This window comes from Loxodonta africana, chromosome 12 (genome assembly GCF_030014295.1).
Source record: "Loxodonta africana isolate mLoxAfr1 chromosome 12, mLoxAfr1.hap2, whole genome shotgun sequence".
Taxonomy (NCBI): domain Eukaryota; kingdom Metazoa; phylum Chordata; class Mammalia; order Proboscidea; family Elephantidae; genus Loxodonta; species Loxodonta africana.
Window position 1 is genome coordinate 12,102,705 of NC_087353.1, and position 17,867 is coordinate 12,120,571.

Here is a 17,867-nt window from a genome sequence, read left to right on the forward strand (position 1 = left end):
ATAAAAAGTATTAGACACAAGACTGTCACATAGTCAAGGGACAGTCAATGCCTTCATATGAGCAAAAAAAAAGAGAAAGCCTGTGTTACTTATTCATCTTTGTGTCCCCTACAGCACCTTGTATCACGCCTGGCACAAGCTATCAAAGTTCAATAAACATTTGTTGTCAAAAAAGAGTTAAGAAGAAAATAAATTTTAAAAGGCAGCATTCACAAAACCAAGGACAGCTCCCTATAAGCCAAAGCCAGGCAGGTCTCCAGGTTATGCAGCTTTCCTTCCCAACCTTTGCCCCTTGGGCTTAAAGACCCTTCTACCACAAAAGATTTCTGCTTATTTGGTGTGGAAATCATAGATTCTGGGAGAAAAGTGTTTATTTCCTTAGCCAGGCGGCCCTATCCTCCAGAAAAGAGTCTGAATTTCAAAGTTCAGCAAACATGTAGGTTCTAGACCAGCTCGGAAGCCAAGCACCTGATCTTTTCACCAGACATTTTTCTTCCTGGGCTATGGACTTGAATCCTCATAAGAATACCTATTTTGTTCATAAAGCATGAGTTAAGAATTTCAGCAAAGTCATTCTTATGCAATCTGAGTACATATATGTTTTCCATACACACCTTAATGCTGACAGGCAAACGTGCAAATTAAAAATTCACTTTGGAAAATGTAAATAAGAAAAAAGAAAATGTAAATCTCCAATGGCCATTTTCCTGTTACTAAATCACTTCTCTTTTCAAAGGCATAAGCAAGCTGAACATTACAAATGATGGTGAAAAGATGGTTCAAATATGGACTTACAGATAGCATTACTTCAGGTGTTCATTCTTCTTACCTTGGCCATTCTAAAAGTCTGAAGACTGACAGCGAAAATCATCTGTACATCACCAGTTGGCTTTTAGTTATAGAACTTGTTTCATTAAAGGTATTATTTTTAAACACACACACACACACACACTTCCAGTAACAGAAATTCTTCATGACTTAGGAGGGTAACTGGCTAGAGGATGAAGTAAAATGGGTTCTTTGCGACTAGAACACGGAACTATCTAATTTTCCATAGTAGTAGATAATAACAGAAAAAAGCTGGTGCTCCTGTAACAAAAGCTCTTTGAGTAAGGTTTAAAATAGACTTCTTGTTTCAATACCAAGTTATGACAGAATTTGTTTCGGTAAAGATTTGATGTATATCATAAAATTTAAAAGGTTTATAACATGATAAGATTAAACAGTTACCAGACAATAAATTAAAAAATCCTTCTCTTTGAGCAACAATTCCTTGTTGTTAATCAAGAATTCCTAGTAGCATTTATAAAGAAAATATTCTACATTCTACTTTGGTGAGTAGGATCTGTGGGCTTAAAAGTCTGTGAGCAGCGATCCAGGATACTCCATTAGTCTCACTTCTTCAGGAGCAAAGAAGAATGAAGAAAACTAAAGATAAAAGGGAAAGATTAGTCCAAAGGATTAACAGACCACATCTGCCAAGGTCTCCACCAGACTGAGCCCAGTACAACTAGATGGTGCCCAGCTACCACCACAGACTACTCTGACAAGGATCATAATACAAGGTCCCGGACAGAGCTAGAAAAAAATGTAGAACAAAATTCTAATCAAAAAGAAAGACTAGACTTACTGGCCTGACAAAGACTGGAGAAACCCTCAGAGTATGGTCCCCGGACACCCTTTCAGCTCAGTGATGAAGTCACTCTTGAGGTTCACCCTTTAGCCAAAGATTGGACAGGCCCATAAAACAAAACAAGACTAAAGGGGCGGGGACACCAGCCCAGGGGCAAGGACTAGGAGGCAGGAGGGAACAGGAAAGCTGGTAATAAGGAACCCAAGGTTGAGAAGGGAGAATGTTGACATGTTGTGGGGTTGTTAACCAATGTCATAAAACAATATGTGTACCAACGGTTCAATGAGAAACTAGTTTGTTCTGTAAACCTTCATCTAAAGTACAATAAAAAAAAAAAAATTATGAAAAAAAAAATCCTAGTAGGTATTGACCCACATCAGCACTTGATCTGATGTTTGATCTTAATATAAAGAAGACCCATCATTAAAAAGAGTTGCCAGACCTATAGTCTAGCCTATTGTATTCTTAGCTCTGTCTGAAAGATAGCTTTAATGAAGACCTTTTAACAGGAACTTCAGTTTAGGAGTTATGTATAGGGATGTGCATTTTTATCAAGTGAGTGTTAGCAACCAAGGCAACAGCAACAACTAATATTTCAGGGACACTTCAAAGCTTTTTCACATGCATTATTTAACTTGAGTTTATCGTCCCTGGTTTTGTGAATGCTGCCTTTTAATTTAATAACATAGTATCACTATTTCCCTAACATTACAAATGAAACAAAGCCTGGATAGACTGACTTGCCCAAGGTCACACTGCTATCGCTAGGCGGGCTTGTTACTCACATTGGCTCTTGGCTCAGTTCTTCCAAACGTTCTGTAATCCCACGACATTTCTGAGATCTGCTTAATTACACAGAGGAACTAAAAAGTGACTTTCATGAATGTGGTCTGTAGACAAAGCATCTTTAACAGACATGTGTGTATAAGGACAACAGGGAAACTTACTGGGAGAATAATTATTTTAGGCATTGCCAGGGTGTGCAGGACCAGTTGGAAATCCTACAACATGCTGGCATTCACAAAAGAGGAAACGGGCTATTTGGGTACAGACAAAAATTGTGTACAAGGAGGAGGGCCAGACAAGTAGATTAATTAGCATGGAATTGAAATGACCTTACAACAGAGCAATGAGACTTATAATAACGCCAACCTGTATATATATTGCACTTTACTGAGGAAAAAAAAATTCCACAAGGTAGGTAATGATTAAAGATAAGGCAACTGGGCTCAGAGTGATTTGTTAAGGGACCTGGCCAAGGCTGCATAGCAAGCAAGTCAGGACTGAACCAGGTTGCTTGGTTCCTACCCCAGTGCTCATTCCCCCATGCCACCGTGCCTTGACTAGTAACGTGGGGAAGGGTGAGACTGATGGGGAGTCCTGATTGCTTAGCCCAGGGGTAACAATTTAATAAAAAGAGGAAACAGGTATTGTTTGGCAGTTCCTAAGTAATAGGCTGAAAATAGCATTTGAGAAAGATAGCTAAAGTAACAGTGAGCAGGATATACTAAAGCAGAAGAAAAAGTAGAGATGCTGTTTGTCCAAGATCAGGGTAATCAAGACCAGATGAGATTTCTGGATGGGATCCTGGAGAGGGCAGGTTCATTTTTAAGTAATATTTACTGTTTACTATGTGCCAGAAGGAGCCCTGGTGGCGCAGTGGTCAAGAGCTACAGTTGCTAACCAAAAGGAGCAACCCTATGGAGCAGTTCTACTCTGTCCTGTATCATCACTATGAGTCAGAATCGTCGATGACAATGGGTGTGGTTTCTTGGTATGTGCAAGATACTGTGCTAAGCCCTTGGCATACATTTTTTTTTCACTGTACAATAAGCCTATGAGATGAACCCCATTCTTTTCCTTATTTTATAGATGAAAAAACAGATACAGGAAGTTGAGTGACCAGCCCAAAATGAAATAGCTACAAGTAGCAGAACTGACTCTAGAACTTTGGGTCTTAACAAGGCCTGAAAGTTCATAATTTTCAAGAAGATTGTCAGCTTCAGTATCACCAGTAGGCAAAGTGTCTAAAGGAATATTATCTGATACCTTCCGGTTTAAAAGGTGCTAATTATACTAACTGGTACTGTGTTACCACACTTCAGAGAAACATAGCCAGATAGTTGCTACTTTCCTATGCAATCTGTGACTTATGCTATCAATGGCATCTGTGACTGGTCCTTTATAAGGACACACACAAGGGCATCTGACAAGTGATTCCATTAAGATATCCCTAAGCAGGACATCTAAGTCAATTGGCATAATAAAATCTATTAAGAAAACATTCTGCATTCCACTTTGAAGAGTGGCATCTGGAGTCTTAAATGCTAGCAAGCAGCCATCTAAGATCCATCAATTGGTCTCAACCTACCTGGATCAAAGGAGAATGAAGAACACCAAAGACACAAGGTGATTAGGAGCCCAAGAGACAGAAGGGGCCGCGTGAACCAGCGACTACAACATCCTGAGACCAGAAGAACTAGATGGTGCCCGGCTACAACCGATGACTGCCCTGACAGGGAACACAACAGAGAACCCCTGAGGGAGCAGGAGAACAGTGGGACGCAGACCCCAAATTCTCAGAAGACCAGACTTAATGGTCTGACTGAGACTAGAAGGACCCCCGTGGTCATGGCCCCCAGACCTTCTGTTGGCCCAGGACAGGAACCATTCCTGAAGCCAACTCTTCAGACATGGATTGGACTGGACAATGGCTTGGAGAGGGATGCTGGTGAGGAGTGAGCTTCTTGGATCAGGTGGACACTTGAGACCATGTTGGCATCTCCTGCCTGGAGGGGAGATGAGAGGGTGGAGGGGGTTAGAAGCTGGTGAAATGGACACGAAAAGAGAGAGCGGAGGGAGAGAGCAGGCTGTCTCATGGGGGGGGGGTGGGTAATTAGGAGTGTGTAGCAAGGTGTATATGGGTTTTTGTGTGAGAGACTGACTTGGTTTGTAAACTTTCACTTAAAGCACAAAAAAATTATTTAAAAAAAAAAAAGATATCCCTAAGCATGTCCAAAGGAGCCCTGGTGCACAGTGGTTAAACCCTCAGCTGCTAACCAAAAGGTCGATGGTTTGAACCCACTAGCCACTGTGTGGGAGAAAGATGTGACAGTCTCCTCCCGTAAAGATTATCTGTTGCCATCAAATCGATTCCGATTCATAGCAACCATATAAAACAGATTAGCACTGCCTCACAGAGTTTCCAAGCAGTGGCTGGTGGATTCGAACTGCCAACCTTTTGGTTAGCAGCCAAGCTCCTAAGCACTGTGCCACCAGGGCTCCACCAGCCTTGCAAATCCTATGGGGCAGTTCTACTCTGCCCAACAGGGTCACTGTGAGTCAGATTCGACTCGATGGCAGTGGATTTGGTTTGGTTTTGGAAGCACGTCCATGGAATTTTCAATCACCTCATATGCATGTGAAAGCTAGACAATGGATAAAGAAGACCAAAGAAAAATTGGTGCATATGAATTATGGTGTTGGCAAAGAATACTGAATATACCGTGGACTGCCAGAAGAATGAACAACTCTGTCCTGGAAGAAGTACAGCCAGAATGCTCCTTAGAAGCAAGGATGGCTAGACTTTGTCTCATGAACTTCAGACATGTTATCAAGAGGTATATGTACCTTTTAGTGTTCGGAGATTTTAAAAAACTAAACACACACAATTAGAGAACAGGATACATCTAAGGTAGGTTATCAGAGGCAGTAATGTATAATGGATAGGCACACAGAGTCCACAGCCAGCTTGCCTAAGTTCAAATTCCAGCTCTTTGTGCTTTGATTTTCTCATCTGCCCAATGAGAATAAAAGCAGTGCACCAACATCATAGGTTTGTGAACATCAAATGAGTCTACATTTAGAGCAGTGTCTGTACATAGTAGTTATCCAATAACCCTTAGCTACTATTACCTAATATTAGTAGATCTGTGGTTTTTAACCTGGGTGTGGTGCTGCCCTCTGGGGTTTTTACTAAAGCATGTGGAGTAGCGCAAGATGTTTACAATTGACTAATAACCTACAGGTTGGAGGTTGGAACCCATCCAGCAGTGTCACAAAAGAAAGGCCTAGCAACTTGTTTCCACAAAGATGACAGCCAAGAAAACCCTATGGAGCAGTTCTCACTCTGTAGCACATGGGGTTGCCATGAGTTGGAATTGACTCAGTGATGAGTTTTGGGTTGTTTGGTGGGCATTTTTTGGTTTTCACAATGACTGGGAGGGCAATAGCACCAGGGATGCGAAATGTCCTGCAAAGTGCAAATAGCCTTGAACAACGAGTACTGCCCTGCCCCAAACACCAATAGTTTCCCTTTGAAAAAAACCAAAAATTTACTTCAAAATTTGGTTGCAACATTAAAAATTAACACCTTTACATGCATTAAAAAAAAAAAAAAAAAAAGATTTCCCCGGAGATTTATTTTAAGAAAGAAAAAAATCTCCCAGAGAGTTCAGACACTGAATTCTTTAATCTGTTCCGAAACAAACAAACCTGCTGCCAAGGAGTTGATTCTGACTCATAGCGACCCTAGAGGACAGAGCAGAACTGCCCCATAAGGTTTCCAAGGAGCGGCTGGTGGATTTGAACTGCTGACCTTTTGGTTAGCAGCCATAGCTCTTAACCACTGTGCCACCAGGGTTTCCTGCTCTGGAAGGCACCGAGCTTGACCATGCCTCACTGTTCTCCCACACTTCATGTCCAGCAGCATGGGATACTGAACAGCACAGTTTTCGGTAGCATCTGGGTCCACTAGCAGTCTTCCATCCAAACATTAGCCAGGCATCACACACATGACTTTTCTCTGGAGGTCTGATAAAATTCCAAAGCTCCGGGAGTTGTCACATGCACAGGTGACTCAGCTCCATAAACCCTGTGCTCTACAGTCCCTTCCACGGAAGAATCTTGTTTCGTGTTTTTTTTTAAGACTATTACACAAAATGGGTAACTAATCTCTCTCTTCCTGCTCCTGTCTGTCTGTCTCCTTTTTTCTCTCCTCCCCCCCATACATATACACACACGTGCACGCACACAGACACACACACACAGACACACACACACACTCAATATCTTACTTCCACGTATGTTTCCTCAGATCACTTTGCTCTGAAAGACAGCTTAGGTCCTTACACTTCCAGGAAACAGTGTGATCCAACGCTAACGCTCAAGTCTGGCACCATTAGCACTCTTTCAATTGTAGCAAAGACACCCGGAGGATCTGATGCTCTCAGTGGTATCGTGCTGCTCCACAGTGGGGCACAGTGGGTAGGATGAGTACGTGTCAAAAACTGAAGGCAAACCACTGAGAGGAGGGGACTTTAATCCAAGTTTCAAAATAAGCTGACAAAGGAAAAGATAAAGATGAGTGAGAAGGATACCAAATTCTAATTTAACTAGTTCTGAATTACACACACACACACACACACACACAGAGTTATATCAGGTAAACTGAAACTAAAGCCTTTACTTAGAGCTTAATGTAACACATAAAACCAATTATTTGTCGAGTTGATTCCAACTCATAATGACCCTATAGGACAGAGCAGAACTGCCCCTATAGTGTTTCCAAAGAGTGGCTCGTGTATTCGAACTGCTGACCTTTTGGTTAGCAGCCATAGTACTTAACCACTTTGCCACCTTTATGTTTAGTCTCGTAACTGTCAAATAAGGAAGATATACCTAAGTTGAAGAATTTCTCATAAAAGAAATGCCCAGTTTGACTACGAACGACTACAGAACATGAATTATGGATACCTTTGAATATCTGCCATTTATGTTTGGGAATATTCATATTTATAATCTCTAAATTATATGAATTTAAAGAGAACTAATTTCCCTTTTACATGCTGCAAAAGTTAATCTTGCCATACTTATTTGGATGATCCAGAGATTCCAAATGTTAAAAACCAAACGAAAAAAATAACTACTTCCTATAACTTAGATTAATTATGTTACTGACAGGTTGCTAACTTGCCTTTAAAAAGACTAGATTAAGTGGAACGCAAGCAAGCAACCATCCCTGGGATGGATGAGAAAGCACATGGATTTTCCCTTCTGGAATTAGTCTAAAATAGGCTTGAATGAAGACTCTGGTAGAACACGGAAGGAAACAGTCTGTAGATGTACAAATAGAAAACGTACGTTCACTTTCTTTTAGAAAACAATTTCTGTAGTTCATATGTACATGATTACATACACAAAGGACAATATATCATGTACCTGCAACAGGTCAGGGTCATACTTCCACACATTTTTTCTAAAGCTTAAGAAAACAAGCTTATGCAATATGTGCCACAGATGTAAGGATCAGTTTACTTGTCTACAGACAGTAGGAAGCAGTGTGTAATACAGGATAAGAAATTCTGGACTTAACATGAGTGTCCCAGAGTTTTAGTCTTAGTTCCGTTACTGGTTAACTATGTATAGGTTTTTGGACAAATTCATTATACCTCTCTTGGCCTCATTTTTCTTATATCTTATAGGTTTATTGCAAGAATCAAAGGTGAGAAGGCAATGAATGTTCTGATGATGCTTTCAATTGCAGCAAGTTGCAGAGGTGTAGATTATAAAACCAGAGAAGTATGACCCAGAAAATGAGACGTCTTCCCAACAACTTCTAAACATAAAATACAAATTTCAAATTCACATACAAATTTAGAATGCTTCAAAAATGAATGCACTCAAGGAGACTCAGAGCTTTTCTGAAAGAACTGCGCATTGATTCTGAAGCAGGTGAGAAAATTAAGTGTTAACAGAGTACCTTCTTTCTGTGCATAACATTTAATACAGAGCACAATATGATTCAGTATGAATCAACCAGAGAGGTCCTCTTAAACCTAATAACATGTTCAACTAAATCATGGATCAAACACTCAATTTAGGCCCAAGCTTGGGATAAGCAATAGGTCTTAGTATTATTCATGACTCAAGAAAACGAAACATCTTTCTGACTATGTATTGCTTTCCTGTGGCTGTTGGGTGTTATGTTTTACATATGCCCTTTAGTGCAAATTAATTGTGCTGTTCACATGTTCAAAATTTCCATTGATATTTCTGTCTGAAAGCAATGTGTTAAAACTCTCCCTTATGACTCTGGATTTGGCTATTTCTCCTTGCAGTTCTATCAGCTTTTACTTTATATATTTTGAGGCCATCTTCTTGAATGAATACAAACGTAAAATTATTCTGTTTTCCTAGTGAACTGAACCTGATATCATTATGAAATGACCCTCTTTATTGCTAGTGATGCTTTTTTCATTAGTGTATTTTATCTGATACTTATATAACCCCATCAGCTTTCTTTGGGTTGGTACTTCTTTGGGTTGGTATTTTCATTTTATTTTACCTTTCTGTACCCTACATTTCAATTACGACCCTTCTAAACAGCATATAGTGAGATTTTATTTTTAAATCTGATCTGGCAATCTTTTAAGTGGACAATTTAGGCCATTTATGTTAATGTAATTAGTGATTTATTTGGATTTGTGTTTACTATCTTATCTTATGCTCATTATTTATTCTGCCTTATCTATTTTTTCTTTTCTTTCTTGCTTTCTTTTACATTAAGTATTTCTTAGCATCCCATTTTCTTCTTCTTTAGTAGTTTGGAAGTTACACCTTCTGTTTCTGTGCTTTTAGTGGTTATGCTATAAATTAAAATACATACCCCTAAACTCACCAAAATTTAAAGTCAATCCTTACCCTTCTCCTGGACAATTCAAAGAATTTATACTACTTTAACCACATGCAGTTCAAGTCTACCCAGAGGTACCTCAGAAAAATGGCTTGGTGATCTAATTTATAAATCAGCCATTGAAAACCCTATGGAGCACAGTTCTACTCTGACACACACTGGTTTGCCATGAGTCAGAATTAAATCAAGGGCAACTGGCTTGGCTTGGCTTAACTTATAATCAAAGGCAAAAGGTCAGCTTACAGTTAAAACTTCTCTCTCCTGATCTGCTCAGCTCCAAGGCAACTTTCTTAGTAGACCAGAGGCTAGAATAGGGTACACTTACTTCTATGGGATTCTCAGCTTTTTGGAAGAGAAAGGTCTACTATTAAACCTCCACCTTGGGCAGCCCTGGTGGTGCAGTGGTTAAGAGCTTGGCTGCTAATCAAAAGGTTGGCAGTTTGAATCCATCAGCCACTGCCTGGAAACCCTATGGGGCAGTTCTACCCTGTCCTATAGGGTAGCAATAAGTCGGAATCAATTTGACAGCAATGGGTTTGGTTCATTTTTTGAGAGGGAAGCCAGGGTTTCAGCTTTTGCCTTTGTGCTCTAACCATCATCACAATCAAATCCCACTGTTATTTCAAATGGCAAATGCCCTCAGGGAAGAGACAGTTCAGTGTTTCATGCATTTCTGTGGGTTCCCACTTCTCCTTAGATTCTGTCATTATGACTTTCAATTCTTCAGTGCTTTTTAAGAATATGCCTTTTCTTCATTAGTTTTAGTTCAGGATTTCAGTTGTTTTTAGCACATGGGTAGGCGAGAATAACCTAGGTTATCAAAAATACACATTACCTGAACAATTTGGGTTTTTAATCTTATGACTTTGTGAATACTCAGCTTATCAAAATTTCCTTTCTGATTTGGCCATTAGGTGAATGAACATACTTCCTGATTCGCCTGGGATGGCCCTGGCATAATTATCACTAGTGCCCCTTTCCCTCTTTTACTCTCAATTTGTGGCCAAAAACTCACCACTGTGCAGAACATTATGGTTCATTTTCCTTTGTATTAATTAACCTTACCCTTGGCTTTTTTTTTTTTTTTTTTGGCTTATTCTAACTCTTATTTTCTGTTTGCTTTATTCCTTTTGTAAATTTGTTTCTTATCCTACAACATATATTCACAAAGGATGCTTCAATTTCATTTACCAGGGCTCCTTATAAACAAACAGAATCTCTTTCTCCTTCTCCAGGACACTGCAAAAATGGCACCCTTGCAAGACGCTGTAGCAGCCTCCCTAAAAGAAAAGCATTTCTAAGGTGCTTACACAGAATCATAATGTAAATGAGATACTAGATATTATATGGGAGCCTAATCCACTATTAAAATTACTATAGAGAGAGTTCCTTTATCTTATATTTTGTTATTTATCTATGGGTAATACATTTGAAAATAATTGCTGTTATTTCATAGGTAGCAATCCCTATAATCATTACTGTTTGTAACATACCTAGGAATAAGTGGAGTATGCAAAGTACAGTAAAAGATAAATTCTATTTTATCATGGATCATCACCATGAAACTAGTGCTATAAACATAAGAAAATAACCTGGAATTTCTGCCATACTTGCTACTCCAAACTAAGTTTATTTCCTTGTTCATAAAAGTCATCCACTTTTCTGCTTTATCACACTGTAACAGTAAATTTGAGAGGATATAAAATGATATTAACAAGTAAAGAACAAAGTAGTGCATACCTAATATAAATGCACTATATTCCCTAATAGTCGTTGAGAAGAAAACACAAGAAAAAGGCTGTTTCTGCAAATAAACCCAAATAAAATAAAACACATTAAGAAAAAAAAAAAAACCTAAACTCCATTGAGGAATTTAACAAGGACCGTAATTACAGGACTGATAGTTCTAATTCAACGTGTTCCACGCTGATCAAACAAGAAATAAACTTCTCTTCTTCAAATGAGCAATTCTAAAATGAATGATTCAACAGTCTGGATTTTTTGCATTTCAGGTGAGGACAAATAGCTCAAGGGATACTAGGAAATTCTCAAAACAATAACAATATAAAACTGATTTAAATTCACATCATTTACATATGTTACATAGTCCCCACAGCCATTGAGAATGGGAAGTTGAGGGGCCACAAAATCAAACAATAGGGTAGTTTAACTCCTAAAATGGTGCAAACTACACACTACATGAGATAAAAAACGAAAAAAAAAAAAAAAACCCAGTATGCATGAGATAGCAACCAAAAACTATCAGAATACAGAAAATTTTAATGACACAAGGATTCTTTATGTTAAGATGACTTATTCCAATCACATTCTAAAACTTAAACTCTATTATTTTACTGAATAAGGAAAAGTCTTAAGAAAGAAATATGTGCATACAATAGCGATTAAGCCAGCGATTATCAGTTAAATTTCTTTAAACTCTTTAAAAAAAAAAAAAAAAAAAACGCTGGGAATGACAACTTGCAGAGGAATGGTGTTGCATTCATTGTCAAAAAGAACATTTCAAATTCCATCCTGAAGTACAATGCTGTCAGTGATAGGATAATATTCATACGCCTACGTGGAAGACCAGTTAATACGACTATTATTCAAATTTACACACCACCTCTAAGGCCAAAGATGAAGAAATTGAAGATTTTTACCAGCTTCTGCAGTCTGAAATTGATCAAACATGAAATCAGGATGCATTGATAATTATGGTGACTGGAATGCGAAAGTTGGAAACAAACAAGAAGGATCGGTAGTTGGAAAATATGGCCTTGGTGATAGAAATGATGCCAGAATCTTGCAAGACGAACAACTTCTTCGTTGCAAATACCTTTTTTCACCAACATAAACGGTGACTATACACATGGACCTTGCCAAACGGAATACATAGGAATCGAATCAACTACATCTGTGGAAAGAGATGATGGAAAAGCTCAATATCATCAGTCAGAACAAGGCCAGGGGCCAAATGTGGAACAGACTATCGACTGCTCATATGCAAGTTCAAGTTGAAACTGAAGAAAATTAGAACAAGTCCATGACCTTGAGTATATTCCACCTGAATTTAGAGACCATTTCAAGAACAGATCTGATGCACTGAACACTAATGACTGAAGACCAGATGAGTTGTGGAATGATATTTAGGACATCATACATGACCACAAAAATGACTGAAGACCAGATGAGTTGTGGAATGATATTTAGGACATCATACATGAAGAAAGTAAGAGGTCATTAAAAAGACAAGAAAGAAAGACCAAAATGGATGTCAGAAGAGACTCTGAAACTTGCTCTTGAACATTAAGTAGCTAAAGCAAAAGGAAGAAAGGATGAAGTCAAAGAACTGAACAGAAGATTTTAAAGGGCGGCTTGAGAAGACAAAGTAAAGTATTATAATGACATGTGCAAAGAGCTGGAGATGGAAAACCAAAAGGGGAGGACACACTCGGGATTTCTCAAGCTGAAACAACTGAAGAAAAAATTCAAGCCTCAAATTGTAACAGTGAAGGATTCTGGGGGAAAATATTAAATGAAGCAAGAAGCATCAAAAGAAGATGGAAAGAATACACAGAGTCACTATACCAAAAAGAAGTGGTCGACATTCAACCATTTGAAGAGGTAGCATATGATCAGGAACCGATGGTATTGAAGGAAGAAGTCCAAGCTGCATTGAAGGCACTGGTGAAAAACAAGCCTTCAAGAATTGACGGAATATCAAGTGAGATGTTTCAACAAACGGATGCAGTTCTGAAAATGCTTAGTCGTCTATGCTAAGAAATTAGGAAGACAGCTACCTGGCCAACGGACTGGAAGAGATTCATATTTATACATATTGCCAAGAAAGGTTATTCCACCGAATGTGGAAATTATCAAACAATATCATTAATATCACACACAAGCAAAATTTTGGTGAAGATCATTGAAAAGTGGCTGCAGCACTATATCGACAGGCAACTGTCAGAAATTCAGTTTGTATTCAGAAGAGGACATGGAACCAGGGATATCATTTCTGATGTCAGATGGATCCTGGCTGAAAGCAGAGAATACCAGAAGAATGTTTACCTGTGTTTTATTGACTATGCAAAGGCATTCGACTGTGTGGATCATAACAAATTATGGATAACACTGAGAAGAACGGGAATTCCAGAACACTTAATTGTGCTCATGAGGAAACTACACAGATCAAGAGGCAGTTGTTCAAACAGAACAAGGGGATACTGTGTGGCTTCAAGTCAGGAAAGGTGTGGGTCAGAGTTGTATCCTTTCACAATACCTATTCAATCTGTATGAGAAGCAAATAATCCGAGAAGCTGGACCATATGAAGAAGAACAAAACATCAGAATTGGAGAAAGACTCATTAACAACCCGTGTTATGCAGATGACACAACCGTGCTTGCTGAAAGTGAAGAGGACTTGAAGCACTTACTGATGAAGATCAAAGACCACAGAGTTCAGTATGGATTGCACCTCAACATAAAGAAAACAAAAATCCTCACAACTAGATCAATAAGCAACATCATGATAAAAGGAGAAAAGATTGAAGTTGTAAAGGATTTTACCTCACTTGAATCCACAATCAACACCCATAGAAGCAACAGTCAAGAAATCAAAAGACACATTGCATTGGGGAAATCTGCTGCAAAAGGCCTCTTTAAAGCGTTGAAGAGCAAAGATGTCACCTTGAAGACTAAGGTACACCTGACCCAAGCCACGGTATTTCCAATCGCATCATACGCATGTGAAAGCCGGACGATGAATAAGGAGGACCAAAGAAAAATGGACACCTTTGAATTGTGGTGTTGGAGAAGAATATTGAATATACTGTGGACTGCCAAAAGGAGAACAAATCTGTCTTGGAACAAGTACCACTAGGATGCTCCTTAGAAGCAAGGATGGTGAGACTGTGTCTTACATATTCTGGACATGTTCTCAGGAGGGATCAGTCCCTGGAGAAGGACATCATGCTTGGTAAAGTACAGGGTCAGCAGAAAAGAGGAAGATCTTCAATGAGATGGACTGATGTAGTGGCTCCAACAGTGGGCTCAAGCATAACAATCATTTTGAGCATGGCACAGGACCAGGCAGCTTTTTGTTCTGTGGTACATAGGGTCGCTGTGAGTTGGAACCAGCTGATGGCACTAACAACAACAACAAATTATTTAACCAGCTTATAAATTACTCTCTTAAAACATACAGATTTGGCAGTCTTGTTAATTTTTTTCTGCTCAAAAATTCACAACAGAAAACATAATGAACTTTCACAAGCGCTATAAGAATTAAAGAAGAAACTTTAAGAGTTACATCATTGAGTCAATAAGCACGCTATGATCAGATTTGTAGATAGTTAAAAACTCTTTCCAGCTGTAACACATGGAATATGTGAAGTGACAAAATCATACTTACACACTACTTCGTAAGCCTCTCTGAGAGCTGAGTATGTACCTTTTGATGCTGGGTGCTTTAGTTATCAGAAAGTCTATGCTTATTCTGATATCTCTGACCTAGACATACTGCTCTATCAACCAAATAACTCCATTTTCAGTCAGACAAAAAGCAAAGGCCAAATACAGGCTTTCTGAGAGGGGAAAAGTTTTGTTTTTGTTTTCAGATTTGTGTGTGTGTGTGTTGTGTGTGTAGGCCAATATAATAGTTAATAGCTTACTGTAATTGCTCCAAAGTATATATGAATTGTTCAACAGAAATACTAGAATTCAAGAAAAGATCTGTTTATCAAATGTTAGACAGAAAAAAAAAAATGGCCTTCATCACCTAGTCCTCACCACTATGCCTTCTGGTGGAAAAGGTTCAGGGTATAGACACGCTTCTCCTCAGGGTGGATATGGCTGACTACATGGATGTGGTTGACTACAGACACAATTTTTATGGTTCCCCTAGACCGTAGCTCAGGTGCTTAAGTCTACATTTTTCCTGCCCTCCAGTTCCTGAGAAAGCTGAAGGAGTCGAGCTGGGCCTCAGAATATCATTTTAAGGAATGGATTTCACACCAATCATAATAGTCATTGATTTTATCCAATCCATAGTCATGCTCAGAGCCATCATGGTGTCTTTCACACCATTTGTCCCCTCCAAGGCTGTTACAACACAGACCCAAGGTGGTACGTTCTCTTTCACTGCAAGGTTTCCACCTAAGGCTTAGGTAGAAGTCTAAATGATATTGGCTGAATTATTTTATTCTGCTTAGAAGGGCAAGTTTAATAAATCGAAACATTCTTCTCCCTGGGTCTTCTCAGCAAATTTAATGTTAGCTTTAAATCATATGTTTTGAAATAAAACAAATTATCTAAATTCTGAGTGACGTTTGGTCTTTTCTTCTTCCTTTCTTCTACTTCTTTTCTTTTCCCTTCTCCATCCCATTTTTTAAAAAGTAGAAGAAAAATCAATTGTAGCTAAAAATTCCCACACATAGGGTTAGTAAACCTTCAGCTTTAATAACTTTTAATTATTTAAACCTTAAGTTTAAATAATCACAAAGAGTACTTTAAAAATATTCTTCTAAACTGTTCCATTGGATACATTGATATGCCTCTATTTGCCTAAGAGACGTTCTGTGAAACACTCATTTGATTCTGCTGCAAAAGACATCTTTAAAGTGTAAAAAAGTAAAGATGTCACTTTAAGGACTAAGGTGCACTGGACACAAGTCATGGTGTTTTCAATTGCCTCATATGCATGGGAAAGCTGGACAATGAATAAGGACGACCAAAGAAGAATTGATGCCTTTGAATTACGGTGTTGGAGAAGAATACTGAATATACCATGGACTGCCAGAAGGACAAACAAGTCTGTCTCGGAAGAAGTACAGCTAGAATGTTCCTTAGAAACAAGGATGGTGAGACTTCATCTCACATACTTTGGACATGTTATCAGGAGTGACCAGTCCCTGGAGAGGAACATCATGCTTGGTAAAATAGACAGTCATCAAAAAAGAGGAAGTCCCTAACGAGATGGATTGGCACAGTGGCTGCAACAGTGGGCTCAAGCATAACAATGGTTGTAAGGATGGCGCAGGATCGGGCAGTGTTTCATTCTGTAATACATGCTGTAGCTATGAATCGGAACCAACTGGACAACACCTAACAACAACAGCATCAACTAAAACACACTGTTGAACCGTATTATTTGATGGAACTTTGAAATAAATTCTTAGGATAAAATCTTCTCTTGTAATATAAATAACCATCCATACTTTCTGTACAGTATGTTCAGGCTTTTGAGTCTTGAATCTTTCCAGACAGTTGTATCTATGCACTGCACATTTCACTAAGTATTTTTTTAATCATTGTTCTCTTCCTAACGCTTAATTTTAGTAACATTTATATGGGGCAAGGGAGACTTTGACAACCATTCTCCATTTTATGATGGAGACTTTGAACAAACTTAAAAGCAGGGAAGATTCGTAAATTGTTCTGTAATACCGTAATAGTCTTTTTTTTTTTTTTTTTTTTTTTATTCCTACATAGACATCACCCTGGGCTTCTGTCATGGATTGAATTGTGTGTCCCCCAAAATATGTGTCAACTTGGTTAGGCCACAATTCCCAGTATTGTGGGGCCGTCCTCCAATTTGTGATTGGAATTTTATGTTAAACAGGCCTGTACCACCTTTTATTTTACAAGAGATAAAAGGAAAGGGAAGCGAGCAGAGAGTGGGGATCTCAAGTCACTGAGAAGGCAGTGCCAGGAGCAGTGCACGTCCTTTGGACCCAGGGTCCCCGTGCAGAGAAGCTCCTAGTCCAGGAGAGGATTGATGAGAAGGCCAATAGAGAGAGAAAGCCTTTCCCTGAAGCTGATGCCCTAAATTTGAACTTTTTAGCTTATTTTATTGTGAGGGAATAAACAAGAACCTTCCTCCAGAGCTGACAGAGAAAGCCGTCCCCTGGAGCCGACACCCTGAATTTGGACTTCTAACCTGCTAGACCGTGAGAGAATAAACTTTGTTTGTTAAGGCCATCTGCTTGTAGTGTTTCTGTTAGAGCAGCATTAGATGACTAAGACAGCTTCTTTAAAGAATTTCTTCAAGAGTTAATGGCCAACTTTAGCAGTGAGACCAAACCTCAAAACTCTTCATCATCGAGTCAATTCCAGCTTATGCGGATTCCATGTGTTAAACAGTAGAACTTCTCCAGAGGGTTTTCTGGGCTGTAGCCTTTATGGAAGTAGATTGGCAGGCCTTTCTTCCACAGCATAGACTTTAGGTTAGTAGTCTAGTCCAAACATTTGTGCTACACAGGTAGTAGTGAGACGTAAGCATGAAAGAAACTTCTGGGTTCCAGTTTTAAACATCTTATACTTAAGTACATCTAGGTTGGGTAAAACCAGTCAGCACTAACCTGAATCTTATTAAATCTGATTAATCTTTAATAATGATACGTCAAAATCACTGACAATTCTATCATTAATAGCAGAGTCACATCATAGGGTTTCTGAAAATTACAAGGATACCTTGCAATTTACACTTTGCAACATTCAATCTAAGTCAAATTCTACTGTTCCATTCTATTGAACTAAAAATAA

At 38.8% G+C, this 17,867-nt stretch overlaps 1 protein-coding gene across 8 annotated transcripts in view; it reads right to left on the minus strand.

The window, feature by feature from the left end:
• The window catches only part of EIPR1 (EARP complex and GARP complex interacting protein 1), a 191,067-nt gene that overhangs the window by 49,067 nt on the left and 124,133 nt on the right, over positions 1-17,867 (minus strand). Inside the window, exon 1 of one of the 8 annotated variants that reach the window (XM_064294989.1) lies at positions 6,709-6,964. The exons of the other annotated variants lie outside the window; for them this stretch is intronic. The gene's annotated coding sequence lies outside the window, so the exon portion shown is untranslated. Of the gene's footprint in view, positions 1-6,708; positions 6,965-17,867 lie in introns of those variants that run through there. 8 annotated transcript variants of the gene reach the window in all.